The sequence below is a fragment of the Phalacrocorax aristotelis genome, chromosome 8 (assembly GCF_949628215.1).
Source record: "Phalacrocorax aristotelis chromosome 8, bGulAri2.1, whole genome shotgun sequence".
Taxonomy (NCBI): Eukaryota; Metazoa; Chordata; class Aves; order Suliformes; family Phalacrocoracidae; genus Phalacrocorax; species Phalacrocorax aristotelis.
In genome coordinates, this window is record NC_134283.1 from 16537919 (window position 1) to 16555751 (window position 17833).

Here is a 17833-nt window from a genome sequence, read left to right on the forward strand (position 1 = left end):
AAACCAGGTTACATACCTTAAGTCAATCAGAACTCAACAGTTCTGAGTTACTGACACTTGAGTCAAGGAGTTACCCAGGAAATCAGGAATTATAATTACCAAGGATGCCAGAATTTGGCAGTGAGCATTTCTGGGCAGTTAGTTCTCACTGAAGGGATATTAAGAAGCTGCTAAGAAATCAATGTAGCTTAAGTATTGTCAAGCCAACACTGTACATCGTTTCATTCATAACAGACCTGAGAATGGAAATTTTCTTCCCTCTACATGTTCTGCTTACATCCCCAACAGCGTCACACCCCATTAAACACTACAAAAGGATGAAAAGGAAGAAGTACCAAAGAGGAAAATTACTCAATAATATATGTACTTTTACAAAATCATCAGAAATTTTACAACACACAAATGAGCACTAAAGAAACGATCAGGGGTTTAAGCTCATGTGATTTATTCAGCCCACAGAACAAGGAAACCCAAGCACTACATAAATAACTTATTACCACAAGAAGAAACAACATCTTGTCTGGTACTCACGCAGCATTCATCTTTAGCAAAACTCATTAAAACAAAACAAACAAAAAAACCTAACCCCAAACTAAAAACATATCAGAATATTTGTGTAACTATGAAAAAACTGTTTGAGAAATACAGACTTAGAAAATGCTTAAAAGAACTGTATCTAAAAACATTAAAATAGTCGATCACCAAGCTACCATCATCATGTACTCAGACACTAAAGCAACAGCACTCATGGCTCAGCAATTAACAAGCCAACCAATATTTGTATTTTTCAACACGTCTATTGCGAAGACCAATATTTACTGCCACTGTGCCACGGTCAGGAACATAACCCCCAGCCTCCCTACTTGTGCTCTGCATTTGGAGAACACTAGAAGCCACTGTCATAAACCAATAACTTTTCATTCTCAATCCTACAGCTCATGTGAGTGCTTGAAAGCAACTGAGCAGACAGGTTCCCCCACAGCCCACACAGGACTTAAACCACACCTGGGCTCCACAAAGCATGGAAACAGCTAAGCCCACCATGCCCAGCTCTTAAACATTGCCTTTTAACAACCTGCACAAGCAAAACTGCATTAATTGAAGCCTGCTTTTGCAGTTACAGATTAGTTTAGGCAAATGCATCATGAAGAAGCTCTTACCTGTAGCAGGTCCCTCCTCCCAACTCACTGCCAGCAGCAGGCAGCCCTGCCAGGTGCAGCAGGTGAGCTGCCCACCCCTGGCATAAGGCTTATCTGCCCATCACTAGCTGCCAGATGGTGAAGCAACAGAATAAAAGAAAACACAGGCAGAGTGAGCAGTATGCCTTCCTCCCTGGTCTGCAGTGGGTAGAGTGCATGCCATGCTCATTTTGCCCATGGAAATATAAGGCAAAGCGAGGGCACTGTTTCTTCCCCATTGGTTTGGCTGCAGCAGCTACCAGGCTCTTGCTGCTCCTGTGGCACTTTGATCTGCTCAGACATATCAGCAGCTTTAGATGCCTCTTTGCCCTCCACAATTTATGTTCAATTCCCAGGTTCCTGGTGAAGGGCTGCCAGCAAGAGCTGTTCCCCCCCGCCCAGCAGCTCTGACCAGCAAGGCACAGCACAGCTGGGGAGCTGGGCAGCTTCCCCCTCCCCTTTGCCAGAACTCCTCTTCCTGCCTCTGCTGCCTTAAGTGCATGGCATGAGCAAAAGTCAGCCTGAAACACAGCCATGATGCTGGTACACTGCAAAAAAGTTATATGCCCCAAAATATACATTTTAAATGCGGAAGTAACTTTCTCTTGCCTTGGTTACTCAAACTTTGCCAGACTTCTGCAGGACAGCTACAGCTCAACAGCAACATTTTCATTTACTCCAGACAGAACATTTAAGTTCAAAAGCAGGTCAAAGCAGCACTGGTGTTCATCTGAAAAATATTTTAAATCCAAGTTTTCTGTCAGAAAAGTAAATCCAGCTAGAGATGTAAGAGCAGAAGATGAAAAATACAGTGTCTTTAAAATATATCACCACATGAGCCCTGAGGACATCTAAATCAATGGTAGTACTGGCAATATGAAAAGCATTCAGTAATTCAAGCACTCTGGGTCATATATCAGCCTTAACTACAGATAAAAGTTATCTTTCCTTTTCCTGCTTGATCACTAGAGCAGGATTCTGGTTAAAAACTCATCTGATACGTTTTCTTATAAAACACAATGTAGGTCTCAAGTGACTACTGCACAATTAAGCAGTTCAGAAAATAAACAGCAGATTCCTCAAAAGACACATTAAGAGTGATTTGGTGTCCACAACATGCCTCCTGCAGGCCTCTGACACCAGCCTCACTTCATATTTATTCCCATCCTCAGGTGTAGTATGAAGTTTTGAAGACCAGGAGACAGACAAGTGGTATAGTTTCAGTCTTCTCCACCACTGGCCTCATCAAGCCAGCCATTTCACAGACCCCAATGCTTCACACACAACCAGCAGCTCTGAGGAGAGCAGACACCTCCAGAAATTCACAGATGACTAAACGATGAGCAGCAGAAGCAGCTAAGTGGGAACTTTATATCTCTCCTTCACTTTTCACAACCTGCAGCCTAACTGCACTGGAGCCCTGGTATTCCCACGCTTGAGGGGGCACCTCCCCTGCTGGCTGTGCTGCATGGCATGGCAGGGGCAGGCAGCACCCTCCCCTGCTGAGGGACTCCCGCTTTACCTGCACAGCAGCTGGCCCTGGGACACTGCTGCAGTTCGGTAACAGAGACAGAACAACTGTCTCCACTACATTGTGTCTCAACTCCCAGGCTGCAGTAAGACTTAAATACTTACCTGGTCAAGGTTCCATTTGCCTTTTCTTTTTCTTTACTCACCTATATAGTGCAGCACATCATCGCTCTGTTGTTGCATGCTCCCCAGTACTGTGAACATTTGTTAAGGACCATTGGCCTTTTTAACCAATTTTAAATTGAGTATACCTTACCCAAACACCTCATTGAAGGATGAACAAGAATTTTTATTGGTCTGTAGTAAAGTTTAAGACCACTTCCAAGAGCTTGCACGTAGCAAGTCAAAGAAAGAAGTATCTAAACTACTCTAAGCTGCTCAGAAGTTTCCTCAGGAAAAAGATTTCAGAGGTTACAATTCATTTAGTTGACAATGTTCTGCAAAGCTTGAGTTTGGGTTTTTGTGTTTCGGGGTGTGTTTTTGTTGTTGTTGTTTTGGATAGGTTGGTTTGGTTTTTTTGCTGTATTTAAATGAGTGAAGTTTCAAACATAATTTCCTTTGTGCACAGACATGTTGAGTTTAGAACTTTTGGGGTTTATTTTTCTCCAATTTCACATCAGCAAGGCTACTAAATTAGACCTAATTCTCTTGAAAATTAAACATCTACAGAAATTCCCCACTCGTATCCAGATGCAGGTGAAACTGGTTTTGCCTTATTAGCTCCCTTATATTTCCTTTTCACATGTGAAGTCAGAGGCTCAAGCTGACTGCTAAAATGGCAACATAACACCCCTTTACCTTCTTACATGCCTCACTTCTGTTCTTCACAGTGCAGTGTACATACCTCTTTCACTCTTTATTCCCTTAGGATATTTAGTTTTAGCACCTTCCCCACAACACAGAGGGATTAGTGTTTAAGCATACAAGATGCCAGCTCTCCACTCATGGCTGGAGCCCACTGCAGGGCCAGCAGGACCTGATCAACCCCTGCATGTGCCAGAGCAGCACTGCAACTTCCTACTGCCTGCCTTTGAAAAAAGATTTTACACCATGACAGGTAACTCTTTAGCAAAGTTCACCTCAAAACCTCAACCTCAAGTGTTAAAAAAGAAAAGCTCTTAAATGATAAAAGTTATTACATTTAATCCCTTTGGGGGAAGTGGGAATGATTTTGTGATTAAGGACCTACTGTGGGGCTCAAGAGAATTAGTTCAATTCTGAGCTCTGAAACAAGCTTCCAGGTTCCCCTGGGAAAGCCTAGGCAATCTCCTATCTCGCATGGACACCGGCAGGGTAGTTTATAAGTGAATGAAGCCCTCAGACATTGTAGTATCAACGACCAAATAAATGCATAGGTAGGAGTTAGGTGGGCTGCAATAATTTTGAGAACTAGTTTGCTATTCAAAGTGGGCGCTACCATTACACTATCACCACAGCAATCATACTTACATTTTTAAAAACAGATATTAGAGTCTTAAAAAACAATAAGTTATAATATAACTTCCTCTTGGGCTGACAGCTAGTTTCCTAATGGTTTTAGCATTAAGTGAATTAAAAAAGCTCCAAGATAAAATTAAGTTGGCAGGCCTTTTAGAAAGATACCACTTAGTTCTCAAGCACAGGACTATTTTCCACAGTTTGCACTGCAGGAAAATTTTGCTCAATTAGGAACTACAGTTGGTAATGTTTCCTGGTAAAATTAAATTTATGAATTGATTTACTTCAGAGAATGAATAAATTCAATAATGAAAACGCATCTGACAACAAGTTATGATAAAGCAAGTCAAGCAAGCACTATCAGGAAAACAACACTGAAGTCACTGTGTAACCTTCTAGACTAAGTACTCTAATACACAATCCACAGTGAAAGCATTAGACAGCCTGTCTTGCAAAAGGAAAGAACAAAATTATTTAATTACTCTGATATACTGATAAGCACACGTATTAGTCAGTTCTTCACTATTCACTACCAGCAGAAACGTTCCCCTTCGATTATGAAAAGCAGCTGTCATATTTCTGGTATGGGTACGTGTAAAATAAAAACTACTTCACATTTTAAAAGACATTACAAAAGTACTGTGCCTATTATGGTTGCAAGTAATACCTATGACATATGTAATGCATTACAGAAGTTACTTTCAGTAACTTGATGTGTGCTTCATTACATCTAAACTATTTTCTCTATGAAAGTAATTGCCTCTTTCAGAAGGTGGAAAAATCCACAAAAATTTTTAAGAAAAACTGTTTCTAGCAATGTTTCTTTATGTTCTCTCTATAAGCAATAACTTATCTTCTATATTAACTGTTTTTGCAGGGTGTATTAAATGTATTTATTGTATTAATAATAATAAACATGTATTAAATTCAAGTATACTTGATATTTCAGTAGAATGGCTGTTAAAAATATTTTTTAAATCTGGTATTTGATTGGCTTGTATGTAACTACAGATTAAGGTGGTTCCTCACATTAAGTAACTTGACTGCTTTTTTAACTACAGTTATTTCTATATTTTCCTTAATTTTCCCATTGTTATAAGTTCAAGTTATAATGGAAAAGAAACAGTTGAAAATACAAAAAACCCCAAACCCAAGCAAATTCAATATTCAAGAGATCAACATAAAACTGTTTCAAAGCTGTCGGTTGTTAGGTGAGCAAGTAACACCAATAATTCTGGTTGAAGGCTGAAGTCAGTCCCTTCACCTTCATCTATCTATAAGGTAAAACGCAAAAACAACTGATGGGACTTTCCAGGAATTTAGAAAAACTCCATCCATCCCATCCAACATACACTGAAGTCCAGGTCTGACCAGACCTGCCCACAGTCAGATGAAGTTGAACCACAAGGTGAAATTGGTGACAACTGCATAAACCAGGTAACTATTTTGTGACTGTTTAGCAGCTTCTAATTTAAAATTACAAAGGTACAACACTGATATTCATTAATATTTATTTTAATACAAAAGCCTTCTTAAATTTTTCGGAAGTTCTCACAGGATGGAGTGCGACAGAAGATGCGATGCAGGTGTGGTTAGAGTACTTCTACTATTGCCAATGGTGTCAACAGTGTCTTCTTAGTTAAGCTCCCCATTGGTGCTGTACTGGTTTAACATGAACAGCTGTGACAAAAATATGACAAATACTGTAAGACAGTTGCAGTGTCTGTATCTGTCACCTTCCCCGCACCTACTTATATCTAAAAATCAATTCCCTTCTTCCATCAGTGAAAGGCTAATTGCCATCTCAATTTTTCATTTTACTGTATTCAAACCTAATTATTTGCTATAAGCTTTTGATCGTTCCATGTCCTCAAATAGGTAATCTAACTTCTCACTTCAGTGCAAAATATCCTATTCTTTTTAAGTATCCTGCATACTGGAAGGCCCTGTAAGGGCCCAGTGTAAAGCTAACATAATCCTCTAGCTAATACTGTGCTGCAGAACATTTAAAATGAAAGTATATGTCCTGTACTAATACCTGATGCAGAATCATGTATACCTGTATTACCACTGATGGGCATGTGCCTCACCAGTTCTTGTTCCTTCCAGGCAATGTGTTTCAATATGAACTGGCCACACACTTCCTCCTCACATATAACCTAAATCATCTCTATTACAAATTACAGCAATTACTTATTACTCTATCTGCCATGAACACAGAAAAAAGTTCTCTCCTCTTTATAACCTTAAAAGAATCAACCCATGCCAAGAGGAAGAGCTATGAAAAGAAACCATGATTCCTCTAATAATCTTTTATGGTTCTGATAACACCTTTCAGATTATGTCAGCTCCCAGCTGCCATGCACTCTTGGGTAACTCTCCATAGCACTGTATGCCTAATAAGCAGTAAAAACATCCACTTACATTTCTCAACTAGAGAAGCACATAAGTATATTTTTATATATTATATTTTATATGTCTGTAAGATAAAGGGACCACCAATTACTCACACATTTAACCATCATGCTTCACTTCTTAAAAAGGCTGAAAAATACACTCAAAGCAACAATTGACATGCAAATCAAATCTATGTGAAATGTCACTTGCCTGCTCCTCTCTAAGCATTGACTTTCTACTGAGTACAAGCTCAAGCTAACTCTAAGCCCCTTCCCTCCTCTCCCTCCACTTGAGACCATGGCTAGTCCAGAACCTCTGTTCTAACACAACTGCTAACTTACTGGCCAACGCCAAACAGCTCACAAGCACAGAAAGCAGCTCTGACAGGCACTGTAGCTAGATTACCAGAAACCATTACCTGCAACAGGCATCAGTCACCATGGGCCTAATCCCCTTTTAAATTAGTGGAGAAAATTGTTTTCAGTGTCTCATTTTCCTTCCCCGCCGCCACTACATGTCTACAAAAAACAAAGGCAAAGCCCTACAGAAAAGCTAACTAGCCTTCCTACAGGCCAGAAGGTATTTCCCTCTCAAGGTCTGCAAACCTGCAAGGAGGGCACATGACTGCTTAGCTAAAGTCAAAGTACTTCATTTAAACTGACTGTGATTTACCTTTTCAAATCTACTCTCAGTGAACTATGGGGATGCAGAAAATTATTTTTCCCCCCACCCTGGAAGAGTTTAAAATGGTGATGTAAGAAAATTAGTTATTTCCAGTCATGCTTTTGTTTGTTTCTCCAGTTGTCTTTTCCCCATTAAAAAAAAAGATTTAAATCAAGAACTATGCATTCTTATTTTTATTTTACATCTACAGCAATATCTAATAATTTTTTCTACTTAAGAGTATTTAAAATTTCAATTATAAATTACATTATTGTATTTCTACTGTGAATAACATTTCATTTGCTTGGATGACTACAGTAACAACCTCACAGGCATCTATGTGGTAAGCACCCTGGTTATTATGAAAAAGCCAAAGAAACCCACTGGACTTGTATGGTTTAGAAAGCAGTATCTAAGTATTTCAATATAGAAACAGTACCCTTCAGGCGAAGACTGGCTTTGAAGATGGCTTTTTTTTTCATTATTTAAATGGAATAAAGTTCTCCTGCCAGAACAAATGTATGATTGTCAGCATCAGGAAGGTTTTAACTGGAAGTAATTTACAGTTATTAAACCAAACAGCTATAGAGGTTTATCACTCTCACCTGGCATTGGCAAAAGGCCAAGTGTCCCTCCAAGCAGTGGCCATTTCACAGGCTGGTGTCAAGAATATCCCAGAAGTCCAAATCCTTTAGCAGGTGCTAAAAGAAGAGGAAGAAGATTATCCATTGATCTGACGGTCCTGATTGGAAATGGTTTTTGGTTTTTATTGTCAACTGTTTTAAAGCCAACAGTAAAATCTACTTTTATTTGCAGATGACACACTCTCAACTGTGAGGGTCTAAAAACACCAGGCTTAAGAAGCACTAGTTACCTATCTGAAAACAAGTATAGAAACAAGCACTGCAGACAAAGCAGTGACACCACACACCAGCAGCTACAAATGCCTTAGCCTTTATCAGTCATAGTGCCCTACCTTAAAAGACGTACAACCACTGAGCTACAAGTATAAGCTCCCTGCATGTATTTAACTGAGCACGCTGACCTGCAGTGTTACTAATCTTAGCATGAGCAAGCTGCGAAGTAAAACTCTCCCTGATATTAATGTTAACCTGCACAAGCAAGTTAAAACGCAAACTGACAAATAAAGTACAATTGGTATGGGAAATTAAAGCCAGATTTTGTTTCTGAGGTTTTGTCATGACAAACAGATGTCATCTGAGTCTGGTTCTAAGCAAGAATTTAATCCATGTCCATAATGTAGGTCACTAGTTCTGATATAGTTTGTGCCTAGCATCCATTCCAAGAATCAGACTGAGCACTAACATTGATACCTGTCAGGAGTGTGTACCTGTGGTTTCTTTCTACACTACCATTTAGTAAAAGAAAATAATCCAATTAAGCAGGTGTCACAATTTTTGCTGACTTCCCTGTTTATTTCAACCATTAAAGCAGTATTTAATTTACCACAAAGCACCATGCTCTAAATCTATACACCCAAGAATATTCGTGTTTAAAACCTGAACCGCCTTCACCATTTCAGCTGCCCTTTTGGCTTTCAATGAGTTTCAGTAACTCAAAAGAATTGCAGCCAACTTGGTAACTAAAAAAGAAAGCTTTGTAGAATGGGAAAAGTTCACAATGGGAGGAAAAAAAGTCTTTCTGAAATAGTTAGGTGTTCACCTCAACCCATACCAACTTCAAAAAAATGCAAGGACAGTAGTTGAATCTGATTTCAGACTAAGGACATGAAAGATGAGCTTTATATTTTTATGCTTTTATAATGTTAGAACAAATTGATTTTTAGAGAAAGAATAGTATACTCCCCTACTCTCCTATTCTTTCACATAAAGTTTGGTCTGAAAATAGCATGGCTGAGTTCCAGACTTTCAACTATTATTTGATCACTGCCAAATATTTGCAAGTTCAGATTTTCCACATCCCACCCATCTACTGGATTGTAGCTAGTGTAGTATCTACTATGTTTTCTTCTACTTTCATGACTGAATGTACTGTGGCAAGTGATCCAGTCAGTCATGAAAACAGAATGAATTACTTTGAAATACAAAACTGAAACAGTATTGGAAGAAGAGCCCCTGACTGTCTATCACCCAAATGAAGGTTTAACCTGAGGAAGGGGTGACTGGCCTAAGACAGCAATTCTGCTTGGCAGTGCAAGAGGTGGAGGTTTACTTAAGGTGTGGCTGGCAATGCTTGTACATGCCCTTGCACCCTCATGACACGTCTTCAACTTCAGTTAGAGGAGCAGTTAAAGGAGTTTGTTCAACAAGCCTTAGTTTAAATGAACAAAAGTGGTACGCAATTCTTCAAAAGACGTTAAGAGCACAAGGAGAAGCTTGCAAGAATCTCACTATCCCCTTATCACAAGCGGATCCAAGAACTGTCTTTGGAGTAGCTCTTAAGATCAAAATGGGACAGATATTCCAAGTCTGTAATTTACATATGTGGCTGAGTTTTTCTTTTCTTTTAAAATCTAACATAACATCTCTAAACTTTTTAATTAAAAAAGTTCATATACCATTATATTACTGAATTAGGTTAAACCAAGAGTTGCATTCTGCTTAATGGACTGATGGGTATCACTAACTCAAATCCATTTATGCATACAGTGTTATTAAAACTTAAATACTCAACAGCATTAGCAGGTGATCAAATACTCACTTTGCAACCATAACCTGTGACAGTAATTACCCATTAGGGGACTTGTGTCTATGTCCTTATAACATATCCAGTTCTGTGAAGAATATATGCACTCTACTTTAGAATACACATGCCCATTAATATACACACTGGCATATTATATATGAACTTTTGATCTCTTATGCTTATAATTTATTTACAGATTATTTACATAGAATGTACCTGAGATTATTTACATCAGATTTAAAAAATGCTTGAAGTTGTATTTCAGTGGGAAAAAATATTAATACCTTCAATCATCTCTTTTCTGGTCTTTGCGTAGTCATTTACTGAGTTTAACTCCACCTAATCCAAGTATTTCCTTGCACTTGACAGAAATATGTCCAATGCCCAGAGGCACACTGCGTATCTCACAGCTCCCACGCTAGGCAGTTGTCTACCAGATCAGCTGCCTGTTGTGAAACCCTGGTACGCTCCTGTTGCTCACACTCAGCAAATGTATTCCCAAAAGCTTTAACCAGAAGAGCCAGTGCATCCTCCACAGGCATGTTATGATGCACCACAGAGAAGAGATAGCTGGCTTTATCAACCTTGTGTTTTCATCTACTTCACATATTTACCGAAAGATAAATATAGCTGTTAAGTCTGTGCAACATAATTGAGTGAGATTTCTAAAGCCTTCAGTTCAGTATTGATAAAGCCCTCTTGCAGCCTCAGAGGTCAGTTTTGATTTGGCAGCAGTATACAAACTTCATTTGAAATGTAAGTGAAAAGTTGTAATTTCTCCTTCTCACTATCAAGATATTATTGGTCATTCAAGATCTAAAGCTAAAACTGAGATAAAGATTCCCAATTCCATACAAAGACTTTCACAAACACCTACACCTGAAATAACAGGAATTAGTACAGATTTTTTATTAATTTCAGAACTTTTTCTAGCTAACTGGAGAACAGGGCAGTTAGATTCCCTCCAGAAGAAACTGCCTTTACACTGTTGTGTTCTTGATACAAGAAATGAAGCAAAATTTGTAAAAATTTGTAAATTTACAATAAGAAGTTCTGGGATAAATACAGATAAAAATTTTAAAACCTCCTATCATTAATTTGAATTGAAACTGGCTGTAGACATAAAAAATAACAAGAAAGGGTTCTTCAGACATGTCAACCATAAGGAGAAAAAGAAGGAAAACATAGGCCCACTGTTAAACAGAAAAGGAGAATCAATCACCAATGATGCAGAAAAGGCAGAGGTCCTCAACATCTTCTTCAGCTCGGTCTTCACCAATACTGTTGGGTCCCAGGCTTTGGGAACAAAATTGCCAATTGAACCAAACACCGACCCACCATCGGTGAAGGAAGAGTTAGTATATGAACTACTACAGGATCTTGACCCCCACAAATCAATGGGCTCTGACGCCATCCACCCAAGGATGTTGAGAGAGCTGGCTGACATCATCGCAAGGCCGCTCTCCATAATCTTTGAGAAGTCATGGAGAATGGGGGATGTCCCAGAGGACTGAAGGAAGGCAAATGTTACCCCTATCTACAAGAAGGGCTCGAGGGAGGATCCGGGTAACTATAGGCCCATCAGCCTTACTTCAATCCCTGGGAAAGTTATGGAACGAATCCTCCTGGGGGCCATCACAAGTCAAATGAAGCACGCAATTGGGAAAAGCCAACACGGCTTCACTAAAGGCAGATTGTGCTTGACAAACCTGGTGGCCTTCTATGACAAAGTGACTTGCCTGGTTGACATGGGGCGGGTGGTGGACATTGTTTACCTGGACTTCTCCAAGGCCTTTGATACGGTCCCCCATAGTCTCCTCCTGGAGAAATTGATGTGTTATGGCCTAGACAAGTGGTCTGTGCAGTGGGTGGGGAACTGGCTGACAGGCTGCACCTGAAGGGTGGTGGTAAATAGCTCTTTCTCAAACTGGCAACCTGTCACAAGTGGAGTCCCCCAGGGATCGATATTGGGCCCAATGTTATTCAACATCTTTATAAGTGATCTGGATAATGGCATCAAGTGTAGCCTGAAGAAGTTTGCTGATGACACCAAGCTGAGTGGGGAAGTAGACACTCCAGAAGGGAGAGCTGCTCTGCAGGGAGATCTGGATAGGCTGGAAGAGTGGACCAGCAAGAACCTTATGAAGTTCAACAAGGAAAAATGTAAGGTCATGCACCTAGGAAAACATAATCCAGGAGTGCAGTACAGACTGGGATCCACCTGGCTGGAGAGCAGCTCTGTGGAAAGGGACCTGGGGGTCCTGGTGGACAGAAAGCTCAACATGAGCAAACAGTGTGCTGCTGCAGCCAGGAAGGCCAACAGGATGCTGGGTTGCATCAAAAAGGGCATCGCCAGCAGAGAGAAGGAAGTCATCATCCCACTCTACTCAGTGCTTGTCAGGCCACACCTGGAGTACTGTGTACAGTTCTGGTCCCCGCTGTACAAAAAGGATGTGGACAGGCTGGAAGGGGTCCAGAGAAGGGCCACCAAGATGATCAAAGGACTGGGAAGCCTGCCATATGAGGATAGGCTGGGAGAACTGGGTTTGTTCAGCCTTGACAAAAGGAGGCTCAGAGGGCATCTCATCACCATGTACCAGTACTTAAGGGGTAGTTACAAAGAAGATGGAGACTCCCTTTTTCACATGGAGTCACATGGAGAGGACAAGGGGGAAGGGACACAAATTGCTCTTGGGGAGATTCCGACTGGACACCAGGGGGGAATTTTTCACAGTGAGGACAGTCAACCAATTGGAATAATCTCCCCAGGGAAGTGGTTGACTCGGCCGCGTTGGACACCTTCAAGAGTCGTCTGGACAGGGTGCTGGGCCATCTTGTTTAGACTCTGCTCTTCCTAGAAAGGTTGGACTAGATGATCCCTGAGGTCCCTTCCAACCTGTGATTCTGTGATTCTGTCAATTATTACGTGAGTGGTGCGTACCTTTTATGCTATTTAAGCAGCAATCCAGGACAGATATTTAATCACTTCATGTATTATGAATTATTAGAAGCTAATTCAGTAAACTCTTTCAGTGTGTCTCATTTTAACTAGGTCAAATTCTGTCACCAAGGAGTGCAATGAATCAACATTTAAAATTTGAAAAGGTTGAAAGAAATTTAAACTGCAGTTCTGAATGAAGACTATCTTAAGTGACATCTCCCAGACAAGCTAAACTTTCTTTTGATAGAATAATGAAGCATGATTACAAGAGGAAAGTGCTACATTGGGATGTTCAAGAATATAAAACCCATCATTTTTAACTTGGAGTGCATGTGTGATATTGGACTTCTGTAAAGTATATTATTTCCACCACAAGACCAGGTTCTTGTAACAGATTTTCTATAATTCTAGCATATTGCCTTGAAGAAAAGAGAAGTTAGTTATATACAAATAAAGTCTGCGTCATTGTTTCCCATTGCTGTGCTGTTGTTGCCATCTTGTATGTACCAGAATCCACAACCATCAAGTCCAGTGTTGTGACGTTTAAAATACCCCACAAAACAGTGTTTCATTAATCAGATACACTTCCTACAATATCAGGAAGTAACTGTCATCTCCACTTTAAGCCACACTGAAAAATTTTAAATTTGTCAAAGTATAGTAGGAATCTGGAATATACATAAAAGGAAGTTTTTTACCTAGTGATTCCTGCTTGATCATGTTTTAGTGCCAGATTTGAGAATGAAATACCCTAACTATTGAAATTATTTATATTTAGCATTTGATTCTCTCTCATCATCCGAGTATACTGGAAATATACAATTGAAAAGAACATAGTCAATTATGAACTATTAGACCAGCATTAGTGTAATGTTGTTAGTAGCCTGTTTTTTTTAAAAAAAATACTGGAGATAGAGGGCACAAAAATTAAGAGTAGTGATCCATATGTTCTCAGCATAGATGCTAAACATTATCTTTTAAGATTTTTACTGATATCTTGATTTTAGCCTTTTAGACTTGGAAGATCACACTTACTGACAGCAATATGGAGAGATGAAACTCCATTTGCTCCACCACCAAGAAAAAAAAAAAAGCTTGCTAACACTGATCCTGAAGTTACCAGTGGGACAGCAGAAAATCAAGGAAGATCTATGGCTTATTTTTCATATACTGTAGCACTTTTTTAAACAGTTCTAAAAGTGTTTCATTCACGTATTAAAGCAATATATTTGGGCTTAAAACACCTGAAAACAAATTGATTTGTCAGCTTCAGTTATCACAGAATGGTAGGGGGTGGAAGGGACCTCTGGAGATCATCTCATCCAAGCCCCCTGCTTGAGCAGGCACACCTAGAGCAGGGGGCACAAGACCGTGTCCAGGTAGGTTTTGAATGTTTCCCGGGAAGGAGACTCCACAACCTCTCCGGGCAGCCCCTTCCAGTGCTCCACCACCCTCACAGTAAAAATTTTTTCCTCATATTCAGGTGGAACTTCCTGTGTTCCAACATGTGCCCCATGTCCTGTCACTGGGCACCACTGAAGAGAGTCTCGTCCCACCCTCTTGACACCCACCCTTCAGTTATTTAGAAGTATTGATAAGATCCCCCCTCAGCCTTCTCTTGTCCAGGCTGAACAAACCCAGGTCTCTCAGCCTTTCTTCATAAGAGAGAGGCTCCAGTCCACTGATCATCTTGGTAGCTCTCAGTTGGACTTGCTCAAGCAGTTCCTGTCATTCTTAAACTGGGGAGCCCAAAACTGGACACAGCACCCCAAATATGGTCTCATTAGGGCAGAGTAGAGGGGGAGGATAACCACCCTCAACCTGCTGGCCACACTCCTTTTACTGCACCCCAGGGTACTGTTGGCTGCCTTGGCCACAAGGGTACACTGGTGTCTCAGGGTCAACTTGCTGTCCACCAGCACTCCCAGGTCCTTCTTAACAGAGCCGCTTTCCAGTAGGTCAGCCCCCAACATGTACCAGTGCATGGGGTTGTTCCTCCCCAGGGGCAGGACTTTGCACTTGCTCTTGTTGAATTTAATGAAGTTCCTCTCAGCCCAGCTCTCCAGCCTGTCCAGGTCTCGCTGGATGGCAGCACAGCCTTCTGGTGTATCAGCCACTCCTCCCAGCTTGATATCATCAGCAAACTTGCTGAGGTTACACTCTATCCCATCATCCAGGTCATTAATGAATATGTTGAACAGGACTGGACCCAGCACAGACCCCTGGGGAACACCACTAGTGAAAGGCCTTCAACCAGACTGTGCCCCATTGATCATGACCCTCTGAGCTCTGTTGTTCAGCCAGTTCTCAATCCACCTCACTGTCCACTCATCTAACCCACACTTCCTAAGCTTACCTATGGGGATATTATTGGAGACGGTGTCAAAAGCCTTACTGAAGGTGATAGAAATGACATCCGCTGCTCTCCCTTTGTCTACCCAGCCAGTCACACCATCATAGAAGGCTATCAGGTTGGTCAAGCATGATCTTCCCTTGGTGAATCCATGTTGACTATTTCTGATAAACTTCTTGTCCTCTACATGCCTGGAGACGACTTCCAGGATGAACTGCTCCATCACCTTTCCAGAGGTGGAGGTGAGGCTGACTGGCCTATAGTTTCCCAGGTCCTCCTTCTTGCCCTTTTTGAAGATTGGAGTGACATTTGCTTTCCTCCAGTCCTTGGGCACCTCTCCTGTCCCCTGGGACCTTTCAAAGATTACGGAGAGTGGCTTGGAAAGAACATCCTCCAGCTCCTTCAGCACTCATGGGTGCATCCCATTGGGGACCATGGATTTGCAAGGATCCAGTTTGCCTAGGTAACCTCTAACCCAATCCTCCTCAACCAAGGGCAAGTCCTCCTTTCTCCAGACTTCCTTGCTCTCCCCTGGGGGCTGGGATCCCTGAGGGCCAGCCTTAGCAGTGAAGACTGAAGCAAAGGTGGCATTCAGTAACTCTGCCTTCTCTACATCACCAGGGCCCCTTCCTCATTCAACAGTGGGCCCACTGTAACCCCAGTCTTTCTTTTACTGCTGATGTATTTGAAGAGGCCCTTCTTGTTATCCTTGACATCCCTTGTCAGATTTAATTCCAAGTGGGCCTTGGCCTTCCTCATCACATCTCTGCATACCCTGACAACATTCCTATATTCCTCTCAAGTGGCCAGTCCCTTTTTCCACATACTGTGAACTTACTTCTTCCATTCCAGTTTCTCTAGAAGCTCTTTGCTCATCCATGTGGGTCTCCCAGCTCCTCTGCCTGACTTCTTCCTCCTAGGGATGCACCAATGTTGAGCTCAGAGGAAGTGGTCCTTGGATACTGACCAGCTCTCTTGGACCCCTCTGCCTTCCAGAGCCCTAGCCCATGGGATTCCTCCTAGCAGGTCTTTGAAGAGGCCAATGTTGGCCCTTTTGAAGTCCAGGTTTGTAATCCTACTTGTCACCCTGCTTCTGTCATGCAGGATCCTGAACTCCAGCACCTCACTGGAGCAAAGACTACCCCCAACTCTCGCATCCTCAACTAGACCTTCCTTGTTTGTTAGTATAAACTTGAGCAGCACATATTATTTTAAATTATTTTAATTTTTTTACTTCATTATTTTTAATTGTTTCAAAAAATTAGAAGTCACTTTACAGCCTGCTCTGATTATCCCACATGATCTTTGCATTTCAGGCACATTAATCAACCCAGCTGAAGCAGCTGTAGTCCTTCCTATATGGATTTAAAGTTTCTCTGCTACTGACTAAACATTTCAATAGAGCACTAAACCATGATAGTGGCAGAGAATTTCCATCGCACATTTAAAGAGATTATGTAGCACTACACTCTGCAACACCCCATGAACTGAACCAGATCTCTGGTGTATTCCCAATCCTACCTAAGTATCAGAAGGGCATATCTCAGTGGAGGTCAGTGAGGAGGAAGGGAATTAAGTATTGCATTTACAGCACCAGAATTCAATACAAAGAAAAGCAACTGTCTCAGCTTAAAATAATTTTGTTGATTCTGTTATTAGAAGATGTGTGAAAGCAGAATATATGGTCTACATGTCCTATAAGTTTAAAATGGATTAAGCATATCAGAAAGTGATACCAATAACAAATTTGGTATAAAACACTTTGCTATGGGAAGAGAAAAATGAAAGTTAGATTATCAAAGCAGCAATAAGGAATTCAAAGGAGCTATGGTTTAGATTTCTAGTTCTCCAGATAGTCTTCTTACAAGAAGAATAAGTCCTGTGTATCTGAGTGGTTAAGATCTCCATATTCAAGTTGACCCAGCAGACCTCCAGAAGATAAACAGCAATATAATGAAAATGAACTCTTTTACAGGATTAGACACATTTGTGATAAAAGTTTGCCTTCTGTTTAACAGAATGTTACTCTAAGAATTCATTTTTCCAAAGTGTACTTCCAGTTTTGCTTGAGGTATAAGAACCAGACACCAGACAAAATGAAGTTCTGTACACTTGAAATTCCTTTTTATATAGCCAACTTCCATTTTTCCTTCTGTTGGCAACTGTGAATTAATCTTTCACACTAGAAAGATACCTGACATGCACCAAAACCTGCAAAGATTACTCATGCAGAAGTAGTATCCAAAACCACTTGTAGTATGTCTAGATTAAGAGACCACAAAATCCAAACAAATTCTGCAAGGTGGCCTTTAAAACAGAAAAGAGAAATTATGAGTGGATTAAGATCACACTTAATTTTTATATGTTAAGGATATAAAATACATTTTTATACATTTACAACTATTTACATAATTAAAATATATAAAAATAACTATATATAATTTTAAGTCAATTTTATTAAGAACGTTGTCAGGTCCCTCATGGCTGTCATGCTCCAAAGTCTGGCAGATGCATAAGAAATCTTAGGACTAATTAGAAGTATTAAGGAGATCCAGAAACATTATAGAGGCATGATCTTCAAACATTATCTACATATTTGCAGGGTCACATTTCTGAACTGGGTTACACTTATCTATGTAATTACCATCTCTGTAACAGAATTAGCTG

At 40.6% G+C, this 17833-nt stretch overlaps 1 long non-coding RNA gene across 4 annotated transcripts in view; it reads right to left on the reverse strand.

Moving 5' to 3' along the window:
• Positions 1-424: 424 nt before the first annotated feature.
• The window catches only part of LOC142061051 (uncharacterized), a 28915-nt gene continuing 11506 nt past the window's right edge, over positions 425-17833 (reverse strand). For all 4 annotated transcript variants that reach the window (XR_012662033.1, XR_012662034.1, XR_012662031.1 and 1 more), the window contains 3 exons: positions 7811-7906; positions 2855-5825; positions 425-1908 (listed from right to left, as the gene is read on the reverse strand). This is a non-coding gene — a long non-coding RNA (uncharacterized LOC142061051). The remainder of the gene's footprint in view (positions 1909-2854; positions 5826-7810; positions 7907-17833) is intronic.